The sequence below is a fragment of the Balaenoptera physalus genome, assembly GCF_965194825.1.
Source record: "Balaenoptera physalus genome assembly, chromosome: 19".
Lineage (NCBI taxonomy): Eukaryota > Metazoa > Chordata > Mammalia > Artiodactyla > Balaenopteridae > Balaenoptera > Balaenoptera physalus.
The window spans coordinates 48,345,046-48,363,794 of NC_138900.1; the positions used below are offsets into that span (position 1 = coordinate 48,345,046).

Consider the following 18,749-nt stretch of genomic DNA (forward strand, 5'->3'; position numbering starts at 1 on the left):
ATAGGATACAATAACAATATTGTACCAATTGTTAATTTCCTGGTTTTGATCATTGTACTATGGTTATACAACTCGTTATCATTAGGGGAAGCTGGGTGAAGGATATACGTGAGCTCCATTTTTGCAATTCTTCTAAAATTCTTTTAAAATAAAAAGAGTGTTTTGTCTTCTAAAGGACTGCTATGCAGCCATCAGAGTCCTGGTAAGAATGCAGTCATTCTCACCAAACGAGGTTCTGCTGAATTGTCGGTGAATGTAGCTTATTTATTTAGCAACCATGGATACTGTTCTCTCAAGAAACCTACAGTTCTTCTGTGAAGCTTGTAAGTATCAAATGGAAGGAGGAGGACAGCTAGAAGTAACACACTGAGAAGGGGCAGGGAGGGAGAAAGAACTAGAACACCACAAGGGCAGATGGGGCCCTCCAGAGGCAGCCCCCTGTTCCAGACACAGTCGCTGGTGTCTTTATGATCTAACTCCACTGGTGCAACAAATGTTTATGAAGCCCTGTGCCAGACCCTGATCTGGGGCCACAGTGATGAATAAGATTCTGTTCTTCCCCTCCAAAGGCTCACAAATAGGGAGGCATGTATGCACAAACAAACAAAAAAATCTTATGCAATTTCTATCATTTTGAAATGTGAAGTGTATCATGGGGCCCCAGATGAAGGAGATATTAATTCAACCTAAGGGAAAACAAGGTCAGAGAAGCCGCTGAAGAAGGGGGCATTTGGATGTTAGAGATGGCTGGAGCCCAAGGGGTGAGGGGGAGAGTGATTGGAATAGAACCTAGAGAGGTGGGCAGGGACCAGATCAGAAAGGACCCTGACTGTCCTTTCCAGTGTGGACCTGACCGTGTAGCAACGGGTAACTATTAAAGGGCTTAAGCAAGGGCGTGGCTTGATTTAAGGCAGTGCCAAGGCTGCAGTGGAAGGGTGTCCTTTCTTCCAGACTGAGCTGAGAAAAGGTTACATTGAGGGCAGCCTGTGCCATGCTTTAGGGGGAGCGGGATGCTTGTAGCACGTTGTATGCCAGTGAAAATGAACAAGGTGACAGACCAAACAGAGATGCTAAGAAACAGCTTATTCCCCACAGGGTCAAATTCACAAGACTGCAGGACCGCTGCCCTGCCTCTTCCCAAGTGCAAAGGCTTAGCTACTCCAGGCTGGGGGTGTAAACTGCTCTGTACTGCATTCGGGTGACATGATTAACATACTTCTCAGGGACAAGTTCTCCCAGCAGCATTTCAAGTCCACCCTGGTCAGCTCAAAACAAATAGCAGACAGACTGCCTCCTAAGGGATGGCAAAAAAGGGGCCCATCTGTCTCTGCCAGTCCGGTTTCCAGCTCTCCTCGGTTCCTGAGCTGCTGAGCCTGCTTTAAGAGAAGCAGATGCAGGGGGCAGTGAAACTCCCCACAGCCATCTTGCTGGGTTCTGGGATTTCCTGTTCTTTTGAAATTTGTGGATGTGAGCAGGTGGCATGGGGACGAGTTACCAAGAGTCCCCAGGAACTCTGGTGGAGAGGACCAGGACAGAAAGGAGAGGCAGGGTTAAGAGTCCCCTTCAGAACCCTCCTACACTGTTGACGGGAATGTACGTTGGTGCAGCCACTGTGGAAAACAGTATAGAGGTTCCTTAAAAAACTAAAAATAAGAATTACCAGGGACTTCCCTGGTGGTCCAGTGGTAAAGAATCTGCCTTACAATGCAGGGGACACGGATTCGATCCCTGGTCAGGGAACTGAGATCCCACATGCCGCTGGGCAACTAAGCCCACACGCCACAACTACTGAGCTCGTGCGCCTCAACGAGAGAGCCCACGTGCTGCAAACTACAGAGCCCACACGCCCTGGAGCCCACGTGCCACAACTAGAGAGAAGCCCACGCGTCACAACGAAGAGCCCGCACGCCACAACAAAAGATCCCGCATGCCTCAACAAAGATCCCGCATGCTGCAACTAAGACCTGACGCAGCCAAAAATAAATTAAATAAATAAATAAATAATAAATAAATCTTGAAAAAAAAAAGAATTACCATATGATCCAGCAATCCCACTCCTGGGCAATATACCTGGACAAAACTCTAATTCAAAAAGATACATGCACCCCTGTGTTCACAGCAGCACTATTCACAATAATCAATAATCAAGACATGGAGGGACTTCCCTGTTGGTGCAGTGGTTAAGAACGCCTGCCAATGCAGGGGACACAGCTTCAATCCCTGGTCCAGGAAGATCCCACATGCCGCGGAGCAACTAAGCCCGTGTGCCACAACTACTGAAGCCCGTGCGCCTAGAGCCCGTGCTCTGAAACAAGAGAAGCCACCACAATGAGAAGCCCACACACCACAATGAAGAGTAGCCCCCGCTCAGTGCAACTAGAGAAAGCCCACACGCAGCAACCAAGACCCAACACAGCCAAAAAAAAAAAAAAAATTAAAGACATGGAAACAACCTAAAAGTTCATCGACAGATGAATGGATAAAGATGTGGTACATATATACAACGGAATACTACTCAGCCATAAAAAAGAATGAAATAATGCCATTTTCAGCAATATGGATGCAAGTGGAGATTATCATACTAAGTGAAGTAAGAGAAAGACAAGTACCATATGATATCACTTATATGTGGAATCTAAACTATGACACAAATTAACCTATCTATGAAACAGAAACAGAATCACAGACACAGAGAAGAGACTGGTGGTTGCCAAGGGGGAGTGGAGTTAGGGGAGGATTGGGGTGAGCAGATGTAAGCTTTTATATATAGAATGGATAAACGACAAGGTCCTGCTGTACAGCACAGAGAACTATATTCAATATCTTATGATAAACCATAATGGAAAAGAATATTAAAAAAAGAAGATATATATGTATAACTGAGCCACTTTACATATATATATATATATATAACTGAGTCACTATATATATGTGTATAACTGAATCACGTATATATGTATAACTGAATCATATATATGTATAACATATATATATATATATATATATATATATATCAGTAATTAACACAACTTTGTAAATCAACTATACTTCAATTAAAAAAAAGAGTCCCCTTCATACTCAGCAGCTGCTCCAGGGGAGGGGGCCACAGTCTGAAGATGCTGGACAGAAGACCCAGGCCCCAGGTGGTGCCTGATGGAGACCCTTCTGCTGGACCAAGGTTCTTAAAGGACAAGGGATTTGCCCCAGGACTCACAGCAGGTGAAAAAGAGGAGAATTGAACCCAGATTTTCTGGCTCCAAGCCCAAAGCTCCTGACCCAGAGCAGAGTGAATTTCTCTCTGCTTTCTGGTACTTGGAGAAAGCAGAGCCCTCATGCGGTCCTCTGTGTTCCATCCCCATCCCTCACTGACCAATGCCCCACAAGTGCATTGGGCACCTACTGTGTACCAGGCCAGCCCCTCCAAACCACACCCTTCCCCTGTAACATCCTCTGAAATAAGTGGTGGAAATACCCAACACACGTAAGGTTGCTATAAATGTTTTCTGCACTGTTTTGTTTATTCGTACACCATGTTCCTCCAAAAAGAATCAAAGCCACTTAAAGACACACACATACTATCATGTTTTCTCTAACAAGTGAGTAACTAGGGGCAAAGGAAACATACACACATCTCAACTTTTTAAAAATAAGTGAGTGAATTGGGACAAAGGAAAAATAAAGATAGGAAATAAAAGAAAAAACTCAGGATGACAATGAAAGATACAATTCCTGCACTTGTAAGAGGTGGACTCCAAAACTGACTTTCAGTAGCAGCCACTGTAGAGGGAAGCACCCTCTACAGAATATTCAAGAGATATTTTTAAAGCAGTAAAAAGAAAAAAATTATTGTTCAGAAGAAGTGAAACTATGTTTGTTACTGAGCCTCGAAACCAAGTTCTCCCATGGACTGAATAAATATGAGTTCCTTTCCCTTTGCCCCCTCTGCCTAGAAATCTAATTCCTTCTCAGTCACCAAGTGGGGAGCCTGCCTCACCTGCCTCGGCTGGGCAGCTGCATAACGATGAGGCACTCTCTTCTGTTTTTAAAACTTTTTTATCAAACTAGATCATATATACATTAAAATGCAGGTAAGTGTGCTGTTCAGTAAAATGTTACAAGATACACCTGTGTACCCAGCACTCAGATCAAGAAACAACATTACCAACATGCCTAAAGCCCCCTCCCAGCCAACACCTTGCCAAGGGCAAACACTGCCCAGACTTCTAAATACCATACATGTGCTTTTCCTGTTCTGGAAATTCACATAAATAGAATCATTCAGTGTCTGGCTTCCTTTACTCAACCCTGTGTTTGTGACTTGCCCATACATTGCTTGTGGCTGTAGTATGTTCATCTTCATTGCTGAATTCTGTCGTGTGGCTATACCACAATTTAGTCTCCTGCAGATGGGCAGGTCCATGCATTCTTGGTCAGGAAAATAAAGACCATCACAGGTTGCACATGGGTATTTTTAACTGAGTTAACTCTTAATGATTTGTTTAAGTGCTTGAGTTTGGAAGATGCCAATGTTATTTTCCTAAACTTTTCCTAAATTTGACTTAAACACAGTATCTGAAAACTGTCACTCTGGCAGCTGACATTATTTTGATCACTAAAATCCATTTTTGTAATGAAACATGTCTTAGTCCTATGGCCAAGGGACCAAAAAACATATAGAAAAAAAATAAGAATTTTTTTCACTCTTTTGCAATTAGACATTCAACATTTATAGACAACATTTACTGAAACTTTACTGTGTGTCAGGAACTGTACTAAACACTTTGTACGTACTATTTCTTTCAATCCTGACAAAAACCCCAGCAACAACTTAAAGCTTTGTCCTCAGCACCTAGTGTAGGATCTAATACAAACCATACACTAAAAAGTGCTTATTAGGGGCTTCCCTGGTGGCGCAGTGGTTAGGAATCCACCTGTCAATGCAGGGGACATGGGTGTGAGCCCTGGTCTGGGAGGATCCCACATGCCTCCGAGCGACTAAGTCCGTGTGCCACAACTGCTGAGCCTGCGCTCTAGAGCCCGTGAGCCACAACTACTGAAGCCCACGCGCCTAGAGCCCGTGCTCTGCAATAAGAGAAGCCACTGCAATGAGAAGCCCACACACAGTGACGAAGAGTGGCCCCCACTCACTGCAACTAGAGAAAGCCCATGTGCAGCAATGAAGACACAAGGCAGCCAAAAATTAATTAATTAATTAATTTTTTTTAAAAAAAAGTAACACATGTCCATGCTTGAAATTAAAAAAAAAGTGCTTATTAAATAAGTCAATGAATGAATAATAGCAGATACCATTTATAGAGCCCAAAGTATATACCAGAAACAGTACCAAATGTTTATATTCATTATCCTATTTAGTCTTCTCAACAAACCTGAGATAACACAGGAGACCACTTTGGGGGTGTTGCCCACCTCACAGGTCTCCACTTTCTCTGAAAATTACCCCCTGCTCAAGACAGGGCCTGGCAACCAACCAGACTGGGGACCAGCCATGCCTACCAGACCACCCACAGTTGTCAGCCTGCCACAATAGAAGGACCCACACTATCCAAATAGGGGGCACACCTAGAGCATAGAGCTCTGGTGACCAGAGGGGAGTGTGCTGCTGGGACACATAGGATGTCTGGTACAAAAGGCCACTTCTCCAAGGTTGGGAAATGTAACCAACTACGAGATACACAGAAATAAAAACAGCAAATTAGGCAACATGAGGTGACAGAGGAACATGTTCCAAATGAAGGAACAAAATAAAACCCCAGAAGAAGCACCAAGTGGAGTGGAAATAGGCAACCTACCCAATAAAGAGTTCAAAGTAATGATCATAAAGATGATCAAAGAACTCAGGAGAAGAATGGATAAACAGAGTGAGAAGCTAGAAGTTTTTAACAAAAATTAGAAAATATAAAGAAGAACCAAATAGAAATGAAGACTATAATAGCTAAAATGAAAAATACACTAGTAGGAATCAACAGTAGATTAAATGATACAGAAGAATAGATCAGTTAGCTGGAAGACAGAGTAGTGGAAATCACTGACGCTGAACAGAAAAAAGAATAAAAATAAATGAGGACAGTTTAAGAGACCTCTGGGACAACATCAAGCATGCTAACACTCGCATTACAGGGTCCCAAAAGAGAAGAGAGAGAAAGGTGCAGGGAACATATTTGAAGACATAATAGCTGGAAACTTCCCTAACGTAGGAAAGGAAACAGACGTCCAAGTCCAGGAAGCACAGCATCCCAAACAGGGCCAACCCAAAGAAGACCACAACAAGACACATTGTAATTAAAATGGCAAAAATTTTTTAAAAAGAGAATATTAATAGCAGCAAGGGAAAAGCAACAAGTTACATACAAGGGACCTCCCATGAGGCTATCAGCTGACTTTTCAGCAGAAACTCTGAAGGCCAGAAGGGAGTGGCATGATATATTTAAAGTGATGAAAGGGAAAAACCTACAACCAAGAATACTCTACCCAGCACAGCTTTCATTCAGATATGATGGAGAGATCAAAAGTTTTACCTACAAGCAAAAGCTAACAGTTCAGCACCACCAAACCAGCTTTACAAAAAATGTTAAAGGGACTTCTCTAAGCAAAAAAGAAAAGGCCACAGCCAGAAACATGAAAATTTTAAAAGGAAAAAGCTCAGTGGTAAAGGCAAATATACAGTAAAGGTAGTAAATCAACCATGTACAAAGCTAGTAGGAAGGTTAAAAGACAAAAGTAGTAAAATCACCTAAATCCACAATAATCAGTTAAAGGATACACAAAACAAAAAGATGTAAAATATCATGTCAAAAACAGTAATCAGGGCTTCCCTGGTGGCGCAGTGGTTGAGAATCTGCCTGCTAATGCAGGGGACACGGGTTCGAGCCCTGGTCTGGGAAGATCCCACATGCCACGGAGCAGCTGGGCCCGTGAGCCACAATTACTGAGCCTGCGTGTCTGGAGCCTGTGCTCCACAACAAGAGAGGCCGCGATAGTGAAAGGCCCGCGCACCGCGATGAAGAGCGGTCCCCGCACCGCGATGAGGAGTGGCCCCCGCTTGCCGCAACTAGAGAAAGCCCTCGCACGAACCGAAGACCCAACACAGTCAAAAATAAATAAATAAATAAATAAAGTAGCTATAAGAGCACCCAAACCCTTACATTAAAAAAAAAAAAAAAAAAAAAAAAAAACCACCGTTTAAAAAAAAACAGTAATCATGAGGGGAGGGGAGTAAAACTTCAGGGTTGTTAAAATGTGTTTGAAATTAAGAGATCAGCAACTTAAAATAATCATAGATAGATAGACAGATAGATAGACAGCCTGACCTCACAGTAACCACAAACCAAAAATCTATAATAGATACATACACAAAAAAGAGAAAGGAATCCAAACATAACACTAAAGGTAAGCATCAAATCACAAGGAAAGAGAACAAAAGAAGAAAAAAGGAACAAAAAAGAACCATGAAAACAAGTCCAAAACAGTGAACAAAATGGCAATAAGAACATACTCATCAATAATTACTTTAAATGTAAATGGGCTAAATGCTCTAATCAAAAGACATAGATTGGGTGAATGGATACAAAAACAAGACCCATATATATGCTGCTTATAAAAGACTCACTTCAGATCTAAAGATACACACAGACAAAGTGAGAGAATGAAAAAAGGTATTCCGTGCAAATGTAAATCAAAAGAAAGCCAGGGTAGCAATATTTATATCAGACAAAATATACTTTAAAACAAAGACTGTAACAAGAGACAAAGAAGGACATTACATAATGATCCAGGGATCACTCCAAGAAGAAGATATAACAATTGTAAATATATATGCATCTAACATAGGAGCACATAAAAAAGAATAAAATAGCTAGGAATAAATATAACTAAAAAGGTAAAAGACATGTACTCAGAACTATAAGACACTGAGGAAAGAAATTGAAAACTACACAAACGGATGGAAAGATATACCATATTCATGGATTGGAAGAATTAATATTGTTAATATGACCATATTACCCAAGGCAATTTACAGATTCAATGCAATCTCTATCAAAATACCAAGGGCCTTTTTCACAGAACTAGAACAAATAATCCTAAAATTTATATATAAATAAATATAAATATATAAATATATTATTTATATAATAAATAAATTTTATATATAGAACCACAAAAGACCCCAAATAGCCAAAACAATCTTGAGAAAGAAGAAGAGAGCTGGAAGTATCACACTCCCTGGCTTCGGACTATACTACAAAGCTACAGTAATCAAAACAGTATGGTATGACACAAGAAACAAACACAGAGATTAATGGAGCAGAATAGAGAGCCCAGAAATAAACCCACGCACTTATGGTCAATTAATCTATGACAAAGGAGGCAAAAGTATACAATGGGGAAAAGAAATGAAATTCTGCCATTTGCAACAGCTTGGATGGACCTGGAGGATATTGTGTTTAGTAAAATAAGTCAGACAGAGAAAGAAAAATACTGTATGTTATCATTTATTTGTGGAATCTTAAAAATAAAAACAAATGAAAGAATATAACAAAACATACACTCACAGATAATTGAGAACAAACTAGTGGTTACTAGTGGGGAGAGGGAAGGGGGGAGGGGCAAGACAGGGGTAGGGGATTAATAGATACAAACTACTATGTATAATATAAAATAAATAAGATACGAGGATATATTGTACAGCACAGGTAATACAGCCAATATTTATAACTTTAAATGGAGTATAACCTATGAAAAATTTGAATCACTATGTTGTACACCTGTAAATCAACTATACCTCAATAAAAAAAAACTACCCCCTGCTTATGCATACGTCCAATAGATGCCACATTTGTGCTATATGCCCTCCAGCCCCAACCTCATCACAGTTGATTGGATCAAACGTGAACACCAAATGCAACTCAGCCAATTTTCTCTTGGGAATCTGGACTTACGTCTGAAAGACAGTCAGTCAGGTCTGCTTTTGGTTAAAATGAGCTACTATGAACTCACTCCTAAGCTGCAGGGTGGACTTTATTGGAGTAATGGAGAAAGAGGGTCTGCAGGGTGAGAAAATTAGGAGACTGAACAGAGAGATGCAGAGACAAGAGGCAAAGTCCTGCCTGGGTTCCCATCTACTTCACTGTTCCCCACTCCAGGACCTCAAAAAGCCCAGACTTAGGTTCTAGTAAATTTTCCTTTTTGCTTAAAATGGTTCAAGTTGGCACCCATTAGTTGCATTAGTTGCTACCGAAAAAAATCTAAACTAAGGTAGGTAAATATATTTTTCCCCTTCTACATATGAAGGAATTGAAGCTCAGAGGAAGTGAAGTGACTTCCCTAAGGGCACAATTCAGTGAGTGGTAGAGCAATCACACGAACCCAAGTCCACCTAACTCTGCAGCCTGAGCTGTTTCCTATTCCACATGCTGGTGTTTCTCAGTCCAGATCAATGGGGCCCCAGATCAATCTTTCACCCCTTTTGCAAGCTTTTTGAGGGCTGGAGCCATGTCTAACTCCCTGTAGCAGCTCCACCTGGGATAAACACTGTCAGGTGTCACTAGCAAGCCTGGTGGGATGGAGATTTCACGGGGCCAGGGGAAACATCACGGGGTGACTGATGCGAAGTTAATGGGTTTTGTGGATGCAAACTGTAGATGCAGAAAAGTGGGGCATGGAACTGAGATCCTTCCCAGTTTGACAGACAAACCAGTGAGCAGTTCACAAAAGTCCACAGCAGTCCTAAAGCTGGAGATGGACCACAGCAAGACTGAAGACCTTGGTGAGGGGTACTGCATGCCACCCTGGAAAATGGAGAACCCCTAAATCTTCCTCATACCACAACCCTCAGCCGGGATGCCTTGACTTCAGCCTTGGCAGGGTAAGTGGAATGAGAACTGGGTTTGGGCCCAGGCTAAACCTGGGGGTTAGACCAACCCCAGGGCCTGGATCAAGAGCACATCATTGGCAAAGTCCTCATTCTACAGAGACTGGACCACTTGATCCCCTCTGCACACATACAGCCAACCCCATCTTCCACAAGATAGCCAGAGAGATCTTTTTAAAACACATACCTGACCATGTCACTCCCTCCTTAAAGCTCTTACATGGCCCCCCAAGGCCCTCAGCCTGTTATTCAAGGCATTAGTCTGTCATTCAAGGCCTTTATGACCTGCTGCAATATGATGAGAAATATATTTTGTCTTTGTCCTAGGTTCCTCACACAGAGCAACTAAAACCCACATAATTTCCTAAGTGTGAAGAGTGATGGGAGCATCTTCTGTTATAATATTTGGTTTTTGTATAGAGCTTCTAAGACTCTTGAAATTTCCTAAGTGATAGGAATATCTTTTGTTAATCATACCAAGCCCTTTGATCACACTGAGTTTATGCTAATAGAGTGGCTTAGGGTGGGGCCCACACACAGCCTCAGGATGGCAAGGGTCACCAGAAATACCAAGTGATTACAGGGTTGGAACTTTCAGCCCTACCCACTGACCTACAGAAAGGGGATGGAGCCGATGGGGCTGGAGATTAAGCTGTATAAAAACTCTTGAACAATGAGACTTGATGAGCTTCCTGGTGCGCAAACACATCGAGGTGCAGGGAGGGTGGTGCCCCCAGAGAGGTCACAGAGGCTTCACACACCACTCCACACCCTCACACTTTGCCCTGTACATCTCTCCCCTCTGGCGGTTCCTGGGTTGTATTTTTTGTAAGAAACTGGTAAACATAAGTAAAGTGTTTCCCTGAGTTCTGCAAGCCATTCTAGCACACTGTTGAACCCAAGGAGGGGATCATGGGAACTTTCTATTTATAATCAAAGGGTAGTTTTGCAACTGATGCCTAAAGTGGGGGGCAGTCTTGTGGTGCTGCGCCCTTAAGCTGTGGCATCTGTGCTAACTCTGGGGAGTTGCAGAATTGAATCGAGTTGTTGGACACCCACTTGATGTCTGGAGAGTTGGAGAATCAATTGCTGCTATGGAAAACACTCCAGACCTGCATTCCAATCTTCTCTCATAACACACCACTCATTCACACTCAACTCCCAATATTCCAAATTACCTGTGTCCTTGGAATCACCTTGGTCTCTCGACAGCTACACCGCCATCGTACACACAAGCTATTTTCTCTCCTGGAACATCACCCAGTCCTGTCCATCTGGCGAAATTTTAATTAAACTTTAAGCTCAATTCAGGGAGCACAACCTCAAAGCAGGTTTTTCTAACCTCCTCAGATTGGGTTAAGTGTCCTTTCTCTGTGCACATTTGGCAAAGAAAATAAATTGTTCTGTGACCATTGGTTTTTACATCTGCCTTTCCTGACAGACTGTGGGCTCCTTAAGAGCAGGGACCTGGTTTTCTACATCATTTTTTTCACCAGTACACAGCAGAGTGCTGGGCCTGTAGTAGGTATCAGTAAGTATGTTTGGGATGTGTGAATGGATGCATGCAAATGGGGTAAATAGGTAAGTAGATGGGTGAATAAATGGGAGTTTGTATGGATAAATGGATGGGTAAATGGATAGGAGGAAGAATAAGTGGATGTGTGGGAGGATATGGAGGTAGATAGATGAAAGGAAGGTTAGACGGACGGACGGACGGATGGATGGATGGATGGATGGATGGATGGATGGATGTCAACGATTTTATTTAACTCATTAACTAATGAGGGAGCCAATAGAATGTTATACACAATTCAAAGTAGAAGCCAAAGTGCAGCCACAAGTACAGCTTTTAGCCCACTCACCCCCAACAAGATATCAATCGACCTCATCTGATAAAATGCATTTGCATCTCAATAGACAGGAACAGTTTCCATCACAATCAGTTTTCCACAACTTCCAAAATAATAAAACAGCTTAGAGACCATGTAAGCTACAAACTCCTATAGAAACAGACATCCATGTGCCAAGTAACACCTAATAGATAATTAGGACACCTGATAATCTTTTCTGCCTGTTTTAAAGTGTCTCATCATCTTCCCTGGCATGGCTTAACCAGGTGTGCATCTCTGAAAGGCCACTTAAATTCAGAAGGCCTCCATCTCCTCATCTGCAAAGTGGGATGAGAGCACAAAACCCTTGAAGCTCTCAGCAGACAGCAGCTCCGGAAGGTGCTGCTTCAGGTTTTACAGATGCTTCCCCACCTCCTGAGCTTCCTCCCTCTACTTCAGCACCACCTCCTCTGAGCTTGTTGGTCTTAGGCAGGCCCTACCACTGTCCCCACACCCCACCAAGCATGACGTCTTTCTTCATCTCCCCTTAACACTACCGAGACATGTTCAAGGGGATGGATGGATGGATGGATGGATGGATGGCGGACTGGAAGACAGGAGTTGGGATAGGTGAATTAGTGGGAGGACAGATGGGTGAATGAGTGGATAAAGAGAGAGATGACGGGAGGATGGGAGAAAGGATACGTGAATTCATGGGAGTATAGATGAGTGGACGGATAGATGGATAAATGGACGGATCAATCAATTCTGATGCCTGCATGTCTAAGCCTGGGGTTCAGTCCTTAGGTTGTCTTTGCAGCCTGGACTCCTCTCAGAGTTCTGCCGCCCGCCAGCGACTCCCGAAATTCAACATGTATAAAATCACACTCATATTCTTCTTCCCCAAACTTGATTCCCTCCCAGTGTTCTGCTCCTCAGTGAACGGCAACACTGTCCATCCCGCTGCACCAAGCAGAAATCTAGGCACCATCCCTGATTCCGTCCACTCCCGCCACGCCCATACCCAAGACATCACCAAGTCTTACTGATTTTACCTTCAACATCTATCTCCAACCGGTTCGTCTCTCTCCAGCTCCAGGGCCACCATCACTTCTCTCCTGGGCTAGTGTGCTCACCACCTCTCGGCCTCCCTGCCTCCATTCTGTCTTGCCCCCAGCTAACTCCCCACTACCAATAAAGCAATCTTCTCAAAACGCAGGTCTGGGGACTTCCCTGGTGGTCCAGTGATTAGGATTCCGCGCTTCCAATGCAGGGGGCGCGGGTTCGATCTCTGGTGGGCAAACTAAGATCCCGCATGTCGCGCAGCCAAAAACAACCAAAAAACAAACGTAGGTCTGATTATGCCACCACCACTCCTCCAATATTGTTTAAAACATTCTTATGCCTTCCACTGCTCTCAAGATCGAAAGCAGTCCTGGCCCCTGCCCACTTCTCCCGCCTTGTCCCAAACCCTGACAAGGTCAGACCTCCCGTAACATTCACTCACATGCTTCCCAAACTTGTGGAACGTCTCATCATGGCAACTTGACATTTATCTCTGTCACTCCGTGGTTAATGTCTGTCACCTCCTCTAAGCAGTAAGCCCCACAAAGGAGAGACCATGATTATTTTGGCTTTGTTTTGGGGTCAAGCAGGCTTGGGTGCAAATCTGGGTTCTGCCCCTAATTAGCCATGTGAACTTGAACAAGTTACTCAGCCTCCATAAACCTCCTTGCTACACAATTAAAAAAAAAAAAATGGAGAAAATATTGTCCCCCTCCACAGGATACCATAAGGATGGAATTGAACAATGAACGTAGAGTGGTTGCCAGAGGGTATGGTCACTGGGAGGACGTGTCATGACTGGCTGGGAACAGCAGCAGAAAGGTGTGCATGCAGACCCTGGTCACCCCGCAGCCAGCTGACCCTGAAATGAGCTCCACCCTGAGTACAAATCTTCAAGCAGGCCCAGAAATAGGCTCCCCCAGATGGGCCTCTGGGGATAAGAGAGGAGGGGCAGACTTTTACACTCATTACCTGGGGACCTTCTCTCAGGACCCTGCAAGGGTGGCTTCCCTCCTAACAGGAGACAGCGAGGGGCAGCCTGCCCCAGCCCTCCACCCGGGAGAAAGGGTGTTTGGGGCCTATTCAGTACCCAGAAGGGTTAAGGAACCCAGAGACCAACCTTCTTAACAGGTCCATTTCTTTAAGTCCCCTCCTCCCTCAAGAGCCTATGGTGGCTCCCCGCTGCCTACAGCATCAGGTACAGTCTCCTCTACCTGGAATCCCACCTCCATCCTCCGTCTGGCACCTGGCACCCCAGAGCCCACCCTTCATCCAGACAGGCCTCTTCACCAGCCTCCATACTCCTTCTCCACCCCAGGCCCCGCCCTCCATCCTGGAAAGCCTTCTGTCTTCAGGTGTCCCTCTCTAAATCCTTCCCCACCCCTCAAACCCGACCCCCTCCGTCTTCCAGAAAGCCCTCTAGGACTGACCCAGCACTCATTTCCGTCTCTTCTGAGGGCCTTGGGCCTGATGCCTCCAATGAAAGGCTAAGCTCTGATGTAAAACAGACCCATCTGGATGCAGTCCCCAGCTTACTACTGTTAAAAGATACATTTTTTAAAGGGTAAAATCATGAATGTTATAAAATATAAAACAAACAACACATGTCAAAGATTTCATTTAAAGGATTAATTACTTAGGGAAAAATAAGACATTATACACAATTTAAAGGAGAATCCGAAGCACAGCCACAAGTATAGCTTTTAGCCCCCGCTCCACAAGATCTCAACTGACTTCACCTGATAAAATGTATTTGCATCTTAATGGACAAGAACAATTTCCCATCACAATCAGTTTTCTACAACTTCCAAAATAATAAAACAGCTTAGAGACCATGAAAGCTACAAACTCATATAGAAACAGACAACCATGTGCCGGGTAACACCGAATAGTCAATTCAAAGGACACCTGGTAATCTTTTCTGCCTGTTTTCAAAGTGTTTCATCATCTTACCTGGAGTGGCTTAACCAGGTGTGCATCTCTGGAAAGTCACTTAAATTCGGTGGGTCTCAGTCTCCTCATCCGTAAAGTGGGGTGAAAACACAAAACCCTCCATGCTCTCAGCAGAGAGCAGCTCCAGAAGGCGCTGCCTCAGGTTTTACAGGTGCTTCCCTGCCCCCAGCTTCCTCTCTCTACTTCAGCACCACCTCAGAGCTTGTTGGCCTTGGGAGGGCTCTGGTCCCTGACCCCACCCGCCACCAAGCAAGAACCAAGCCCTCTTCTCTTCCTTCATCCCCCTTAACATGTGCAAGGGGACCATTAGCAAAAATCAGAGGGAAAGAGGAAAAATCTTTTTAAAGCTGGTGGGTTAGTTTTTCCTCCCTCACCTCGTTCTCTTTTTAGAGCATGGTGTACTCCCCACCCCCAAAGCCAAGGCAATCTGGAGAGCCGGGCCCTCTGTAACATAATTCAAGGCTGGGAAGATGCTTTTGACATAATTCTGTATAAGGGATATACTAGCACAAGGTAACCTTCCTGAAGGGTGTGATGGGATTGACTGATTGATTGCCGCGTGGCTTGTGCGATCTTAGTTCCCCAACCAGGGATTGAACCTGCGCCCTTGGTAGTGAAAGCGCAGAGTCCTAATCACTGGACCGCCAGGGAATTCCCTGTGCTGGTTTTTTTTTTTTTTTTTTTTTTTGGCTGTGTTGGGTCTTCGTTTCTGTGTGAGGGCTTTCTCTAGTTGCAGCAAGCGGGGGCCACTCTTCATCACAGTGCGCGGGCCTCTTACTATCGTGGCCTCTCTTGTTGCGGAGTACAGGCTCCAGACGCGCAGGCTCAGTAGCTGTGGCTCACAGGCCCAGCTGCTCCGTGGCATGTGGGATCTTCCCAGACCAGGGCTCGAACCCGTGTCCCCTGCATTGGCAGGCAGACTCTCAACCACTGCGCCACCAGGGAAGCCCCCTGTGCTGGGTTTTTTAGACAGATATCCCACCCAGAGGCCAGACCATCCTGATGGCCCTTCCTCCTTCCCTCCTCCACCCTTAGTATCAGAAGATTCCCCCCAACAATAGAATTGATAAGTTGACCATTCCTATGAGTGACAGGGGTAATACAGAGCACACTCTAGGGCAGGTCCCCACAGCCTGGCACCTCACTGTCCTCTGATGGCACTGCATAACCTCTCCCAGGCTCCTCCCTCCAGCCTCCCTACCCCGCCCTTGGTGTAGCAGACACTAAATATCACTGTGCTTCCCTGGTGCCCAGGAAATGTCCCTCCTGCAAGTCTGACCCCATACAGAAGAAAGCTTCAAAACTATATGGACATACCCACTGAAACCAAGAATAATCGCAGACATGCACAAACTTACCCATGAGGATGTTCACTGCGGTGCTGTCTACAAGTGTGAAAAACTCAAAACTGAATGCCCAGCAGTAGAGAATTGGTTAAATAAAATATAGTACAGCCATCTGATGCAACGCTAGGCAGCCATGAAAAGTGTGACATAGGAGAGAGTGAGCAAGCTCACTCCATTAGGGACACTCGTAGAGATGTGAGATTAAAAAGAAAGAAAAAGAAACCTCAACATTAACAGTGACCAGCTTTTCTGTTCTTTTTTCACCTTTTTATGTTTATCCAGTGTCCTGTTTATGGATGTGTAGACAGGCAAATCAATATAAGCCAACTCCCCAAAGCTAGACCCCAACACCACCATGCCCAGTGGAAACCAATTCCCATTCTGGGCTCCAGTGTGAAGAACAAGCCAGATTTGCCAGCCCAGCGATGCTCAGAGGGTAGCGGGGGATGAACTCTTTATCGGCTTGAGCCTTCCACAAGGCCCCCACAAAATACACATACACACAGTCTTGCCAAAGGGGACAGACTACGGGTAAAACCACTCAACAACCAGAATATCCATCCTGCACAGATCAGCAGGTGTCTGCTTAGGAAGGTCAAGGTCACTTTTAGCAGGGTTGCACAGGGGGCACAGCCCTGGCCTGGGAGTCCTAGAGCCTCCAATCCTAGCTGTCTAGCCCTGGCCTGCCCCTGCTTTCTCCAGTCCTTTACTTGTTCATCCATAAAATAAATGCACGAGGTTGGACAAAGGGCCTCTCAGGTTCCATTTCTTAGGACTCAGAGATGTTTCCCTTTATTCTGGCCCCATGCCCCACATAGCACATATGCCTCCTGATGGCCCCAGATGGAGCTGGAATCTCTCAGCCTGGGTCCCTCCACCCCCCTCAGCCTGGGGGATGGGGTAGGCAGTGCAGGAGGCAGAGCCCAGAATGAACAGTTACCAAAGGCGGCTGGGAAGTGTCCTTACCCACCAAGGCTCTAGACCATGCAGGTCTCTCTGCCTCCACCCAGGGAAGCCCAAGACGTGGTGACAGAGGTGGGCTGGAGTGAGGTTTGTTTTCTCCACCAGAGCCTGCTCTGCTCCCACCCTCCCTGCAGTGCCACTGTCTGCCTGGCTTCTCTTCCACGCCATCCCTATGGCTCCTCTCCTTCCCCAAGTTTTATCATCAATATGTGCAGCTCCTTATCCTCATGTTTTATTTTTGACAACCACTTATTAGCTGCCATCGACAAAATGGGGGTTAGGAGAATTATCAACAAGGTATTTCATCAATTCATTCATCAAATTTAGAGTGCATGCTCTGTGCAGGCCCCCAAGGGTCTCCCTCCTGGGACTCCCAGTTAAGTAGGGGAGATTAAATAAATGATTCCACAAATAACTGGAAAGCACCAGGACTAGCAAGAGCGCAATAAACAGGAGCTCTAGTGTAATAAAAAAAGGGAGGTCTGGCGGATGGGCTGGACTTGTCCAAGGCCCCAAAGTAGAGTGTGGACAGAGTAGGTCCTGAAAGCCAGGAGCCCCTCCCTGAGCCAGGCACCCCTTGAGGCAGGCATGCATCTGCCAGGGTCAAGCTCTATGCCCTAGGTTTGGGGACAGGGGGATACAGAGGGCACAGGATCAGGCCAGGAGTAAAGGAAACAGGCAAGCTGGTCGCTCAGGAGAGGAAGGCTTCAGCCAGGCCTAGCTGACATGCCCAAACACCCTAGAACTCACCGCGAGGCAACTGGGAGCAGGAGGCCCTGCCAGGCTCGTCTGCCCCTCCCAGTGGCCGTGACAGGGGTCCCCTGCCCGGATGCCCAGGCTTGCCTCTGAACAACCTGTCTGTCTGTCCTGCACATTTCGTTTGTCTGCCCTTCTCTGCACATGTCTGAGTCTGCGCCTCTGCTCCCGCCTGTCTGTATGTCGCTCTCTACACACGCCTGTCCGTCTGTCCTCACACGTCTGGCTGGCACGCTGGCCTCCCTGCATCTCTCGGCCTCCTCGCCGCGCCGCCCCGCCTGCCGCTGTGTGGGTGTCGGGCAGGCAGTGCGCAGAGGGGCGCGGCTCGGCCCTCCCCCTCCGCCGCGTCCCCTCAGCTCAGGAATGACCCGGGCGGCGGCCCAGTGCTGCTGAGGCCCCGGAACCGCGGCGCAGGGCGGCGGGAGCTGGCGGCCGTGGCGTGGGCGGCGGCGCGGGGTCGGCGGGCGGCGGGGCGGGGCTGCGGCAGGGCCGGGGCCGGGAAGCCGGGAAGCCGGGAAGCCGCCGCCACCGCCGCCGCCTCGGCCGGGGATCTCGGGCCCCGGGTCGGCTCGGCAGGGCCCCGCCCCGCCACGCCCCTGCGCGCCGAGCAGGCCGAGGCGGAGCGGCGCGCCCCCCGCGACGCCGGAGCCGGAGCCCGAGCGCAGCGGCATCCAAGCGGGAACCGGAGCGGGAGCGGAGCCAGAGCGGGAACCTGAGCTGGAGCCGAAGCTGGAGCCGGCAGTGCGGCGCACGGAGCGGAGCGAGGCAGCCAAGCCGAGTAAGGGGCGTGGGGCCGGGGGCGGCGCTGGGGAGGGGCGGGGAGGGGGTCCCGGCCCCCTCCCCCGCGCTCTGCGGCGGCCCCGGCGCAAGCACACACCCGAGGTCGCTCAGCGCGGTCCTCGGCGGAACCGCAGCGCGCTCCAAACTGGACCCCCGTTCTCCCGCGGA

At 46.5% G+C, this 18,749-nt stretch overlaps 1 protein-coding gene and 1 long non-coding RNA gene across 3 annotated transcripts in view; one reads left to right on the forward strand and one right to left on the reverse strand.

Moving 5' to 3' along the window:
• Positions 1–18,749, reverse strand: part of LOC309649479 — a 69,414-nt gene that overhangs the window by 22,488 nt on the left and 28,177 nt on the right. The gene's annotated exons all lie outside the window — the stretch shown is intronic.
• Positions 18,450–18,749, forward strand: part of BEAN1 (brain expressed associated with NEDD4 1) — a 39,431-nt gene continuing 39,131 nt past the window's right edge. Inside the window, exon 1 of one of the 2 annotated variants that reach the window (XM_082439524.1) lies at positions 18,450–18,579. The gene's annotated coding sequence lies outside the window, so the exon portion shown is untranslated. The remainder of the gene's footprint in view (positions 18,580–18,749) is intronic. The other variant, XM_082439522.1, reaches the window with a different exon arrangement.